Source organism: Chroicocephalus ridibundus, chromosome 10 (assembly GCF_963924245.1).
Source record: "Chroicocephalus ridibundus chromosome 10, bChrRid1.1, whole genome shotgun sequence".
NCBI classification, from domain to species: Eukaryota; Metazoa; Chordata; class Aves; order Charadriiformes; family Laridae; genus Chroicocephalus; species Chroicocephalus ridibundus.
The window spans coordinates 18,098,934-18,111,688 of NC_086293.1; the positions used below are offsets into that span (position 1 = coordinate 18,098,934).

Consider the following 12,755-nt stretch of genomic DNA (forward strand, 5'->3'; position numbering starts at 1 on the left):
TCTTAAATACTTTACATACAGCCAGTGTGATATTGCAATCAAATGGTAATTTTTAATTCCTTGTTCACAGATGAGGACTGGTGAGTTTGGAGTTGCTTCCTCAGTTTTAGATAGTATGGAAAAATATTATTGACATGTCGGTCAAGATGTGCCATGCTTTGGTCAAGGACAATAGTAATGTTATGCACCTTGTTCCTTTACTGAAGAGGAGAAGGATGTTTAACAAGACTGGAATATAGCTGTATGTAATGATTTCACAACTATTTCCTTTATATTTTGCATATACTATGGGGGTTTTAAACATGTAGTATGAATCCAAAAAAGAAAAAAAGAAAGGTCTTTCCACAAGAGCCAGTGGTTTTTGTCCCCTTATGTGGAAGAGTTCTTTGTTATTTCTGGATGTTGGTACAGAAACAGTGCTTGGAAGGATTTTCTGGTTTCTCAACTGATCATCTTTTCCAGTGTATTTACTGCATGCGCTTAGCCGTTTTAGGATTAGTGTTCCATTGTTATACCAGTATTGCTTGGGTAAGATGGAAATACTGAAGTTATGGATGTTTTTTTTCTAAGTGAAACAAAGCAGTTAATATAAGCTGTAATTGTGGGAAACGTATTAGGTTTACTTTCCTGAAGGTGTTTTGGTGGTGTTGTAAACTACTACCTGTCATCAAATTAGTTAATCTACAAACAGAATTTAAGTAATAATATGTTCCTCAAGTTTTAAGTGAGGATAACTAATATCTTGTGTTTTATCAATGAATCTTTCTTTATTTCGTCATAAATGTAATAAAAAGTAACTTTGTTTTAAAGTTGATACTCTGCATCTAACGGGTGTTGAATCCTTCACTTTTGGAAGGTGGTGCTTAAACTTGAATGCCCCTCATTGTAGCTCCAAGCCTGAAATAGGGCAGGTTATTCTTAAGTTAAAATAGTATTCCAAATGTTATAAATTCTTAAAAAAACAAAACCAAAAGCATTTTAGTAGACAGTCTGTCAGCCCAATGAGATATCGACAGGGATTTATAGGATGTGGAAGTGGCAGAGAAAAAATCTAGTACTTCTCTGCTAACATGTATTTTTCACCTTCATTCCAATGACAATCTGTTTATTAGTTTGCTAGTTTTCTCACAAAACATTGCATGGGGCTACCTAATTAGATTGCTTTGAAGTCCATTGGTAATGCCGAAATATTTCTCATAATCTTTTTGCCCTGGGTTGCTTTTGTTAAAGGCGAACTTTTCAGTCTTGGGAGAAAAGCTTGTTCACTGGGCTAAACATGAAAAATGTATTATGCTTGATGTTATGCTTGATGTTCTTGGTAAAATTATAATGCGCAACAGAATTCTCTCTATACTGTGTCTCTTGAAGCTGTAGCTTCTGGGCAGAAATGGCAAAAAGATGTTCAGATTATAGTTAAAGGGATTCCACTTAATCATAGCTGGTAAGAGATTAAACTTTAATCATTCAATTAAAGCTTTGGGCCTAACTTTTTTTTATACTAGAAGATCAGTAATAAATAAACTTGATCTGAGTAAGTATGTGTTGCTTGGCACTGCAAAACAGCATGCCCTTTGCACTAGCATGTTGAATATTTTGTAAAGGAATGGTTTGTATTTAATAAGGTAGTTGAAGAAATCGCATATTAGTAGTTTATTTGGTTTTAATATGCATTACAATAGTCTATTAATGAAACCTACGTTGTCAAGGCTTCATCTTATGGAAATTGCTGTATGCTTTTTACTATAAAAAAAGGTAACTTGCCCTTCTGTGAGAGCAGCAAGTCTGAAAGTTGTTATTAGGAAATCGCTTATTTAAAGGTATTTGAACTCAGTTGCAGAGAATTGAAGTCACCAGGAAGATTTAGCAAAGAGCTTTGAATACTTAGCAGGAAGACTTGACACATTCAAGCCTCTCCATTTCGTGTACCGTCAGGTTAAAGACAAAGGTAATGTTTGAAGCCATTCAGCTGTCTTTTGAGCAGAAGCAGATCCAAAGCTGGACTCAAAAGCCTAGGCATGGCAGGGCCATCGTTTGTCATTAAGTACGAGAAAATAGACTTCTCTTTTTTTTTTTTTTTTTTGGAGGGTCTTACTTCCTTCAACTAGGCTTTTAAAAAAAATAATAAAAAATAAAAAACCAAAATAAACAAAACCCCCCACCCTTGGCTGTATAATCTCTGGCATATAGTTATTGTTTTATTGAAAATACTTCTGAAGGAAAAGCCACTGAAATACATCAGCACCCCGGCAAGGGGATTTTATTAGGAATAGAAGCAGGGATAGTACATGCCACTGCATGTGTTAGGCACCCTTTAAACTAATTCAATTAGAAAGACTGTCAGAAGGTTAATGCAAATCAATTTTCAAAAAAAGACATTCTTTATCAAGCACTTCTGAAATTGCAGTTTTGAAGTCGTAGTAGAAATTAAATAAAGAGTCTAATTTTGTCTTTCATGCTGTATACTGTCAATGTAAAAAGCTGGCATAATTCGATATGAGTTCCCATTTATATCTAGAAATTGTAAATTTCGTTATTGCTACGTAGCTTAGGCATTATTCCTGCTTATCCATACTAGATGTGTATAATGCCAGTTTTGTATGATGATAAATGTTTACTATCTAAATAATCATACTACTGAAAATGCAGTATTGTATGTTAGAGTATTTCAGATTTAAGAATAGAAATTTATAGCAATTTAAATTAAAAATTAGTTATCACTAAATATCTTGGTGGCTGCTAAATAATTCCACAGTAGTCCAACTCTAATAAATTACTCTTCATTAAACAATTTTCAAGAAGCTTCTGATCATCATCTTTAAACCCACACCACATTTTTGTGGCTCAAACTATTGTACTCCATCTTCATTTTCAAATGAAAAGAGAGTTTCTTGGAATGTCTGCTAATCTTCTCAATGGAATGAGATGAGCAGTGAAGGTAGAAACTAAACCGTTTGTTCCAGGTGCTCTCCTGGAAGACGGTGTCTGGTATCTGTCCCTCCCTGCGCAGAGAACCTACCTCAGGTAAGCTGAGTGGAGTGGTTTTGGTGAGGCTGGGTGTTCAGGAGTGGCTGTTTTGTAGAGAAACTCAAACTTGGGTTCAGCGCTACAAGGCGAGGATGGCTTTTTGCCATGTGCTTGTTATGAAATGTCGTAATCTTTTTTCCTCTCAAATGTTACTAATGGTTAGAACTAAGAAGATGTGGTAGCTAATTGATTCTTCTTTTTCCCAAATTCAGTGTTCTGTAGTCTGCGTGAGGGAGCATAAATTCTTACTGTAATTCATGTGTAGTATTTAAAATATAGGTAAACCTGTTAACCTGCAGATAGGTAAACCTGCTTATTTTTATTATCATAAAAATGAGATATTGAGTAAGAGGGTGGTAATCTGAACCTATTAATATGCTTTATGCTATTTAAGTCAGTATTTTACAAACATTTATTTTAGTATTTTCCTGTAGGTCATGCTGTAGTGATGCAAATCTCTGCTGCTGCTGCTCATGTTTAAATAATTTTACAAACTAGACTTCTTCCAGGAAAATCTTTGCTTGCTTCCAAGCCTGGACAACACTGAAAGTTCCTAAAAATGACTTTCCCTTTTCTTATGTATGTAAAGACAAATTGGAAGAATAAAAGTTTAGTGGTGATTATGCTATTCTGAATTGATTGGAGAGTATTAAAATGCATTTTTTGCCTATCCCAACTTAGAAACTTTTAGTTTTTTCATTTTCTGGTATCTGGCGAAAGCTAATTTAATTAAGCAAACCAGATTATACTTTCGAAATGTACAGAAGTTCACTCCTATTTAATAGGAGTATTGCTCCCTGGGTATATCTCAACTTTCTCTCGTAGGACTGATAGGTGCTTAAGTGGAAGGGATTCTACTTGTAGTGGGAGGCACTGACACCAACTCAGTTGACCGGGTTGTTGGTTCTGTCTGATGTTGTCCCTTCTAATGTTACAGAACAAATCACCTTGCAAAAAGTAAGAAGCGTGCCCCATCTGCTTTTATTGAAAGCTGTTTCTTCTGATCTGTCATGTCATGGTAACTTGTTTGAACAGTTTTCTTGAATAATCTTACGTTCAAGGCAAACTTTCAAAGCAGCTTTCTGTTGCAGAGTGATCTTATATGCAGTGATTGACTGTGGATGAGTATCAAAGGGCCTATTCACTGTAACATCAAAGGGTCTTTCTATTGCTACTAAACCATGTTAGATTAAGTTACAGACGTGCAGGTATCATATGTTCTGGCATAAATCCCTTTGTTCAATCACCAAATAACGAAAGTAACAAACTTGACTTATCCCATATAAGTGAATTAAAGAAACAGTTTTATTAATGGAGATCTTGCTGAAGTATTTCACTCATTCCCTTCTTTAGAAGTTCCATCTTTCCTTTATCCAAAACTGTGATTATTTTATGCATTATATTTTATGGGTTTTCTAACTGCATGTTGTTCAGAAGAGTTAATGTTATTTAGATTTAAAAATAATGAATTCTTAGCCCAAGCCTTTTTAGGAGGGAGAGGTTTACTGCAAACACTCCATAGCATACTCATAGTTAAATTGAAAGAGAAAGTGATTAGCTATAGCTTCTTCTCTCAATTAATTACTTTTTGGATTTGTTAGTATTCATAAAATTTGACAACAGTGTTGTCTTGTGAATCTGTTTATTGTACTTTTTCAGAATGTTTTAAATAAGCTGTATTGTAAATGATAAAAGGAAAAATCTTTTGTTAGAGGTGATATCTTCTGTTGCACGGCTCACCCTTATGGAAAAAGTAGTTCTGGCCATTTTTTCTCATTATCAGCTGTCTAATTAACTGTTACCCTCTTCCCACAAATACACGTTGTACCTTAAAGTCATATTTAAAAAGGGAGGGAAGGAAAAATTTTGACGCTATTGGTCTAGGAAAAAAACGTGTCAGGAGAGGAAATCAGCTCTCCAGAGAAGGACACCTGGGCAAGAAGCGTTAGCAATTTCAAAGCGAATTTTTGGAACAAATACATGTATACGTAGCCCTCTTTGCTTGGGAGGGGTCAGTGTGAGTGAAAACTGAAAAAAGGATAATGATCTGTGGAAACTCTGTCCACCGGAGCATTCATACTGCAGAATACGGTGTTATGAACTTAAGTTCTCAGAACAAGCTAGCATGTGGGTATGAGGTGTTTACTTTTACTAGAACTGTATTCTAATGAAAGCTTTTCCTAGGTTTTGTAGAGTAAGTAGGATGTACTTGGGATGTGAAAATGAGATGTTGGTTTGCTTGCGAATGTGACAATTCAGAGCACCCTCGAAGACTGTTTTTTTTTTTTTTCTTTACAATGATGATGTTTTTTAGTGTTTTGGTAGGCACAAACAGGTAGAAGCAGCAAAGGCAGATAACTTTATCTTCAGCACTGAGATGAATAGAGTTAGTCATGTTTTGCTGCATATCAAAAACTTTTTGGAGAATGTTTTCAGAAGATATTTTGACAGGTTCAGGGAGGAGTTGGTGGTATCATTAAATAAGTTGACAACTTCTGTAACCAGCTTTTTGGTATTATAGCTCAAGGGAAAGTCAATAAACTTTGATTCTCAGCATTAATGTAATTATTTTGATTTTTTTTCTTTTTCTCTTTTCTGGCTCCTTCTGCAGAAGGCTGCAGTAATGTAATATCAGATGGCCAAAAGCAATTCAGAAAGTCAGTGTCCCATAGGATGACGTACAAATGTAGGAAGAATGGGGGTGGAATAAATCATTTTCTCTGATCTTGTTAGGGATGAAATTATTATAGAGAAGCAAATGTAATTTGCTGAATATTCTGGGAGGAAGAGAAGTATAAAGCTCCTTTGATTACCAATGGTACTCTTTTGAAAGTGTTTTTTTTCTTCTCACCTATAGTTTTTTTTCTTAATCAGTATACAAAGGTGTTCTCCTTGCCACTTGCGTGTGTAGTTTTAATATACTACTTTAGGTCAGCTGCTACTCTTGTATTTTGGCTGATTTGGATAATCAGACATTAATCTTCATCTTCTCCTGACCTTGGCCTAATGAGAAATGACTTTAAATGTTTCAGTAAGAAAACTTACATTGTCTTTATGATTATTTAATTATTCTGATACTAATGTATTCGATTTCATGCTCCCATAAGAGAATATGGGACAGGTGAGATGGGTGAATCATAACAACATAAATGCCCTGTTGAATAGTATAGGCCAAAGAACTTGCAAATTGACCTTAATACACAAAAGCTCGATCAGCTTCCTGTGAACACGTTTTTCTCTGAACAAAACAAAAATAAAAGTGATGTACTGAATTTTTAAAATGAAACCTGATGAATTGCTTAGTGCCAGCTGCTTAGGGGAAAAAAAAAAGTGGGAGCCAGTGTCTTCTAAATGTATTTTGTTTTGGAAACCAAAGTCTGTAAAGTTAGAGTATCCTAGAAGCCTATAACCCTTTCTTAGCCTTGTTTGCAGGATTCAAAGAGTAAGAATTGTGAAAATGGTAGCTTTTGATGTGTTTTGATACATTCTTTTCCTTCCTTTTCATTTTTACTGTATCTTCACTGGGATGTACGAATACAAGAAAATGATTTTGGATACCTAAACTTCATCCTTAAAACTCTATCTACAGAACTCCAGTAGTGATAAAATAACCCAAGCCCCAAAATGAAGAAAGAGTTTCTGTTTGGAGGCAGCACACAAAAGAGTGGATGATTCGTTTAGTGTACGTAAAGAGAGATTCTTGCCACGTCCAAGCAGAAAATGCTGGAAAGTACTACTCTTTCTGTACCTGCACTATACATTCTGGTATCATGCCAGTGCCTCTTGGAGTGTGCAGCCTGTCCCAGGATGCTGATTTCTTTAAGTAGCTGGTCTGGGAATGGTGCTGGAGGAGGTTCCTTGCAGGGCAGTAGAAGAGACTGTCCCATCCCCAGCCAAAACTACCCGTCTGCTGTAAACAATCTCTGGCGAGCCCTGCTGCTCCTAGTCCTTCACCTGAGAGGTACACCACCAGTGGGAAGCTTTTCCTTTCACCAGTCAGGCCAGCTTTGACCCAGAAGTTTTTACTCTGCTCCCCAGCCCTACTGCTGCCAGCACAAGCTGTAAATTATAAAAGTGCAGCAGAGGCTGTATTCCAGAAGCATTTTGTCTGAAGTGAGATGTGGAGTCTCTATAACACTCTGTGGGGACTGTGGTTATTTTCATAGCTTCCTACCAAAGACTGCAACTTAAAATCATCATCTGCCTGGTTATTTAAGGCTGACCAACTACATTCTGTTCAAAGCGTCATGTACAGCGGTAAAGCTAATCAGGTGTGATTTAGCAGCTGTGGTCATGTAAATGTGCTTTCAGTCACTTGAGCAGCTACCAATTAGCAGCCATCATAGAAGGTTAACTTCAGTGTTAGTCTCAATGCAAGTCTGCCCTGAAGAGTCAAACACTAATAACTGTAACTAGGCAAATATGGTTCCATGTAATTAACCTCATGAAGTTCAACCAGGCCAAGTGCAAGGTCCTGCACCTGGGTCATGGCAATCCCAGACACAAACACAGGTTGGGCAGAGAATGGCTTGAGAGCAGCCCTGAGGAGAAGGACTTGGGGGTGCTGGTAGATGAGAAGCTTGACATGACCCGGCAATGTGCACTTGCAGCCCAGAAAGCCAACTGCATCCTGGGCCGCATCAAAAGAAGCGTGGCCAGCAGGTTGAGGGAGGTGATTCTGCCCCTCTACTCTACTCTGGTGAGACCCTACCTGGAGTACTGCATCCAGCTCTAGAGTCCTCAGCACAAGAAGGACATGGACCTGTTGGAACAGGTCCCGCAGAGGGCCATGAAGATGATCAGAGGGCTGGAGCACCTCTGCTGTGAGGACAGGCTGAGAGTGTTGGGGTTGTTCAGCCTGGAGAAGAGAAGGCTCCGGGGAGGCCTTATAGCAGCCTTCCAGTACCTAAAGGGGGCTTAGAGGAAGGATGGGGAGGGACTCTTTATCAGGGAATGTAATGATAGGACAAGGGGTAATGGTTTCAAACTGAAGGAGGGTAGATTTAGATTAGATATTTGATAATTGGATTGGATATTGGATAAAAATTAGTAAGAAATTCTTTACTGTGAGGGTGGTGAGGCACTGAAACAGGTTGCCCAGAGAAGCTGTGGCTGCCCCATCCCTGGAGGTGTTCAAGGCCAGGCTGGATGGGGCTTTGAGCAGCCTGGTCTGGTGGGAGGTGTCCCTGCCCAGGGCAGGTGGGTTGGAACTAGATGGTCTTAAAGGTCCCTTCCAACCCAAACCATTCTATGATTCTAATTCTCTTTCATAATCTGGGATTTGATGTGCAGTGTTTTCTAGTTAAAGCCTGAAGTTCGTTAGCGTTGTCAATTATTGTTAGGGAGGAATAATGTTCCAAACAGTTAAATTTACAGGTAAATTTTCAGATATACCCAACTGAACTGAAGTGCCTAAATTCTGGTTTTGGGAGAGGCTTGACTTTCAATAAGGTTAACACTTTTTTACCTCATTAATCCAATGAACAATAAGAGAGACTGAATTTACTGCTTGGTGGTTACTCTGTGGTCATTCCCCAGGTTTGTAGAGCACGCTATCATCAGATGCTTTTGTTTGCATTACCTCACACTTACTACACACTAAGAGACATCCAGAAAATTAGTAGATTGTGTTGTGATTATTCTTACCTTTGTTTACCATAGTAACTTTCCCATGAAGAAAATCTTAGAGGCTCATCAGTACGTAGGAACCAGCTTCACAAAGCAATTGCAGGTTTGGATGATGCAGCTAAGCATGTCTTATAAATCCCACTGTCTGCATTATTAGACATTTGAGTTTGCTGACCTGTGGTAATTAGATTGTGTGACCTTTCAAAACAAGGATAAGGCTTCTGGGTCACTCAGGTGCTTTGGAAAATGGTACTTTGTGATGATTATCTTGTACAACTGATATTTTCTGGCATTTAAAAGGGAAAATCTTTCACTACATGTAAAACTGAATGTGAACAAGGTGGTCTAAATGTTCCTTTCTTGTGGTTTGTTCTTGTTTTTTCTTATTTTCCTTTTGGTAGAAACTGGTAATCAGAATAGCAGACCTGAGGCTGGTAGGAGCTGTTTTCTATAGCTGGAAGTAGTACTACACTTTGAAACGCTGACAGGCCTTGCGTAAACCATGATCTGATTTTTCTTGCCTTCTGGCAAGAAGGCAAGATCACGATGCTTTATTATTGAGGCAGGTTCTTGTATAGTGTAACTAAATCTTGAAAAATCTATCACATTTTTCTTAAATTCCATTTCTATGGGTTTGATAGTGCTGGTCCCAACCCGGTCCCATGATTCTTTACTGCAGAGCCTTCACTGACTCACAAGTGTATTGAGCCAACATGACAGGAAAACACATAATTTTTCCTGACAAAAGAAAATATGTAAGTTAAAACTACAGAGGCAGAGTGAAGGCAAAAATAAAGAAATGTAATTTACCTCACATGTTTGTTTTACTTATTACTAGTGATTATCCTGCTGAAGTTCTGCAGGTAATAAAGCTGTTTGTGTTGAATGTCTTTTTTTGTTGTGGTGGTTTGTTTTTATTGTGTCACCTTCTTAGAATGTTTGTTTGTTTTTTTCCTGAAGATACAATTTCACCTTTCCCAAGCATGTATTTTACACTTTGAAGTGTGATTGTTAGAGTATGTCCTTTGGAAATACATTTTATTGGAGCATTAACAATGCAGTTGAGTCATTGAAAACTGTGGGAGCTGTAGGCACATGAAGCTTGCCAGGTGTAGTTTTTTGTTAGTGAGAGTAATAGGATTTATTTAGTGGTCTTGAGTAGAGACAACTGTCAGTAATGTTTACCTTGGCAAAAACAAGGTATTGCAAGTGGAATAAGCCGTAAAGATAGTAAGCAATATTATGAATAAAAGTAATCATTAATGGTGTTCGTTAGCAGATGACACAGTTGCACGTGACAGAGATTACATACAGAACTGTCCCGTACGCTATACTTTTGAAATGGCTGATGTCAGTTGATATATAGGTAATTAATGGGCTTAATGACTTTTTGGATGCTTTCTTGAAAACCAATATGGGAAGTCTGTAGTTATAGTTAATGGTAGCATCACAGAGGATTATTTTGCGTAGTGACTTGTGTTTTATTCCTAGATGCGTATATACAGATCATTAAATTCCTATTCATGGTGCAAATATTTGTGTAAGTTCAAAATCCTGAATGACCAAGCAAATTTTGTAGTTTGAAGTAATCTTCCACAGGCAGTTGGCTGTATGACTAATAGAATTATGTATGCGTAAAATTGCTTTTACTGTAGAAGCCAAAATGCAGAATAATAGCTTGTCAAACTGTCATTTGCAAGTGAGATCATAGATTTCATAGTCCAAATTAGGTTGTGTTCTTTTTCTTTTTGTCAGGTCACATTCTAATAACCATATTGTGCATTAAACCCTGTGATTATCTGAACACTTGACAGATGGTAGGATGTTAATTTATATGTAAGAGACAGTGATTGCCTGTGCAGTAGTGGTATTCAACAAAATATGAAATGTCAAAATCCACTTTTTTGTTATGTTTTTACTTGGCTTATTTCAGCAAGGTAATTCTAGCAGAGTAATTTTTTTTTCATGGCTAAACATATGCTTCGTTTACTAGTGTTAACAGGTTTTGGAGTTTTAAATATTACTCTTTATATTGAGAGATGTTTACATGTTGATCTAGAGTACAAGAAAATTGTAGAGTACAGTGAAAATGAAAGAAGTTATTACAATTATGAGTCTAAAGTTTTTAATATGTATATTACTCAATTTTAAGGAAAATGAGATTAGTTTTAGGATCACTCTTAAAGAACAGCAATTCTTCATAGAAATTAGTTTTATGCAATTGCTGGAATTGTGTTGTTGGGTGTTCAGTTGCTTTATACTTAGGATAGGAAAAAGTAGTCCAGTGGAGCAGAGGAGAATACAGGTATATTTGATTGGCTATTTTGTGGAAAAGTAAGACTGAGACTGGCAAGCAGGGAGTAAGTTGGACTATATTGCAAGAAGTTGAGAGAACCATTTTGGAAAGGTCTCACTGGATGACAGTGATAGCTTTTACTCTGTAAAAATGAAGTCGTTATTAGGATTCTATTGTAATTGCAAGTTCTAAGACTATAAATTGCATTTTCTGTATTGAGTGGGCCTTCTACTCCTACTTTACCCCCCTACTAGCATTTCAAATAAAACTTGTGCAAATGCTTAAACACAAAAAGTTCCAGATGTTGAAGTCTAAAACCAACCGTTATTCGGTGGAGATGTAGTGGCTGAACATTGGAAGTGGTATCTAGAAATCATGCATTCAGAGTGTTTGGAGAACTGAGTGCATATAAAAGTATGCTGAAAACTCTGCTTGGAAACATAAGCACTAGGATGCTATGAAGCTAACAAGCAGGAGCATTCAAAATACTGACAAGCAGATAAATATTAAGGGTTTTTTTCTTTTCCTTTTTTTTTTTGCTTTGCTTCAGAATTTATACATACTCTATCATCCTCTGTTGCCACTCATACCTCTTTTAAACCTGGCTATGAGTTGCTTTGAGGCCAGTACACTAACCTTCAAATGAAAGGACAAATCTATTTACTTTATCTTATGATTAAGAAATCAGTGATTTATGTCTAAAATTTTCAGAAAACTAACTCATTCTGCCAAGAAAAATTGCCTTAATACTAGTACAGGACTAGAGGTAGTCTTACTGCCTTTTCTTGAGAGTCTTAATGATGTATTTTTGCAGTTCAGTTGTCTTTAGCAGACAGATTGTTATTATTATGCATTTATAATTGATCACTATTATATTTAGGTTTTCGTTAACTCTTGACCTATGGAGGAATAAGTTCCTTATTAGTGTTCTTTAATCACTAACAAAATTAATTCTCTGTAAGCTGTGTTTCAGTACACTGAGAAAGGAGTCGTCAAGCCCTAAAGAATGGCAGTTGCTTTGCTTGTATTTCTAATGTCACAGTATTGTATTGTCATTTTCAGTGTGTGTATGTGTGGGAAGTCTTGAAGGCTGTGAATTGGTACTTCAGGAATGGAAACAGCAAAGATAATTTTTATTGAGTATATGAGTTATAGGACTTTTTTGTTGGCTTCCAAGCTTGGGGAAAAAGTTTGTCATCAGCGTAGTTAATATGCATTATATGAACACTATAAAAAAATATTAACCCTGAAGCATAATGTTCTTTAGGAAGAAGACCACATACAAGAATTTCATAAACAAAAAGGTTGCACTTCTCCAAGACTGATGCTTTTACCTAAATGTTCTAACCTCTTAGACATTATGAAGATATGTTCAGTCACAAATGCTTGTGGCATTTTGAAGGGACCGCAGAACAGGGTAGTACATGATGATCTCTATGTTATTTTATAATGCTATTTCATGTAAAATTTTCCAAATACATAGAAAAGCATTGTTTTTCTATCTTGTTAATGTTCTAAGTATGTACTGTCAAAGAGAGAAATTTAAGTAACAGCATTTTTGCAGCCATTCAGTTTTTCTGCAGTTTTGGCTGCCGTTTCCTGTAACACTAAAGTGTATTTAAAATAGAAAATATAATCGCTACTAAATAGTAGACCAAAACCCAACTGGGTCTACCTGTTAAGCCAAGCTTCTTAGTATTTCTTCTTTGAAAATATACTCCTTAACTTTGGAGTAAATTAGTAGCTGCTTCTTTAGTAATTTATTTATTAATTTTCTATTGTGGTCTTAATGATTGGGATTGAAGGT

The 12,755-nt window shown here is 36.6% G+C and overlaps 1 protein-coding gene across 11 annotated transcripts in view; it reads left to right on the forward strand.

Moving 5' to 3' along the window:
- The window catches only part of FHIT (fragile histidine triad diadenosine triphosphatase), a 611,077-nt gene that overhangs the window by 26,170 nt on the left and 572,152 nt on the right, over positions 1 to 12,755 (forward strand). Inside the window, exon 1 of one of the 11 annotated variants that reach the window (XM_063347967.1) lies at positions 3,003 to 3,021. The exons of the other annotated variants lie outside the window; for them this stretch is intronic. The gene's annotated coding sequence lies outside the window, so the exon portion shown is untranslated. Of the gene's footprint in view, positions 1 to 3,002; positions 3,022 to 12,755 lie in introns of those variants that run through there. 11 annotated transcript variants of the gene reach the window in all.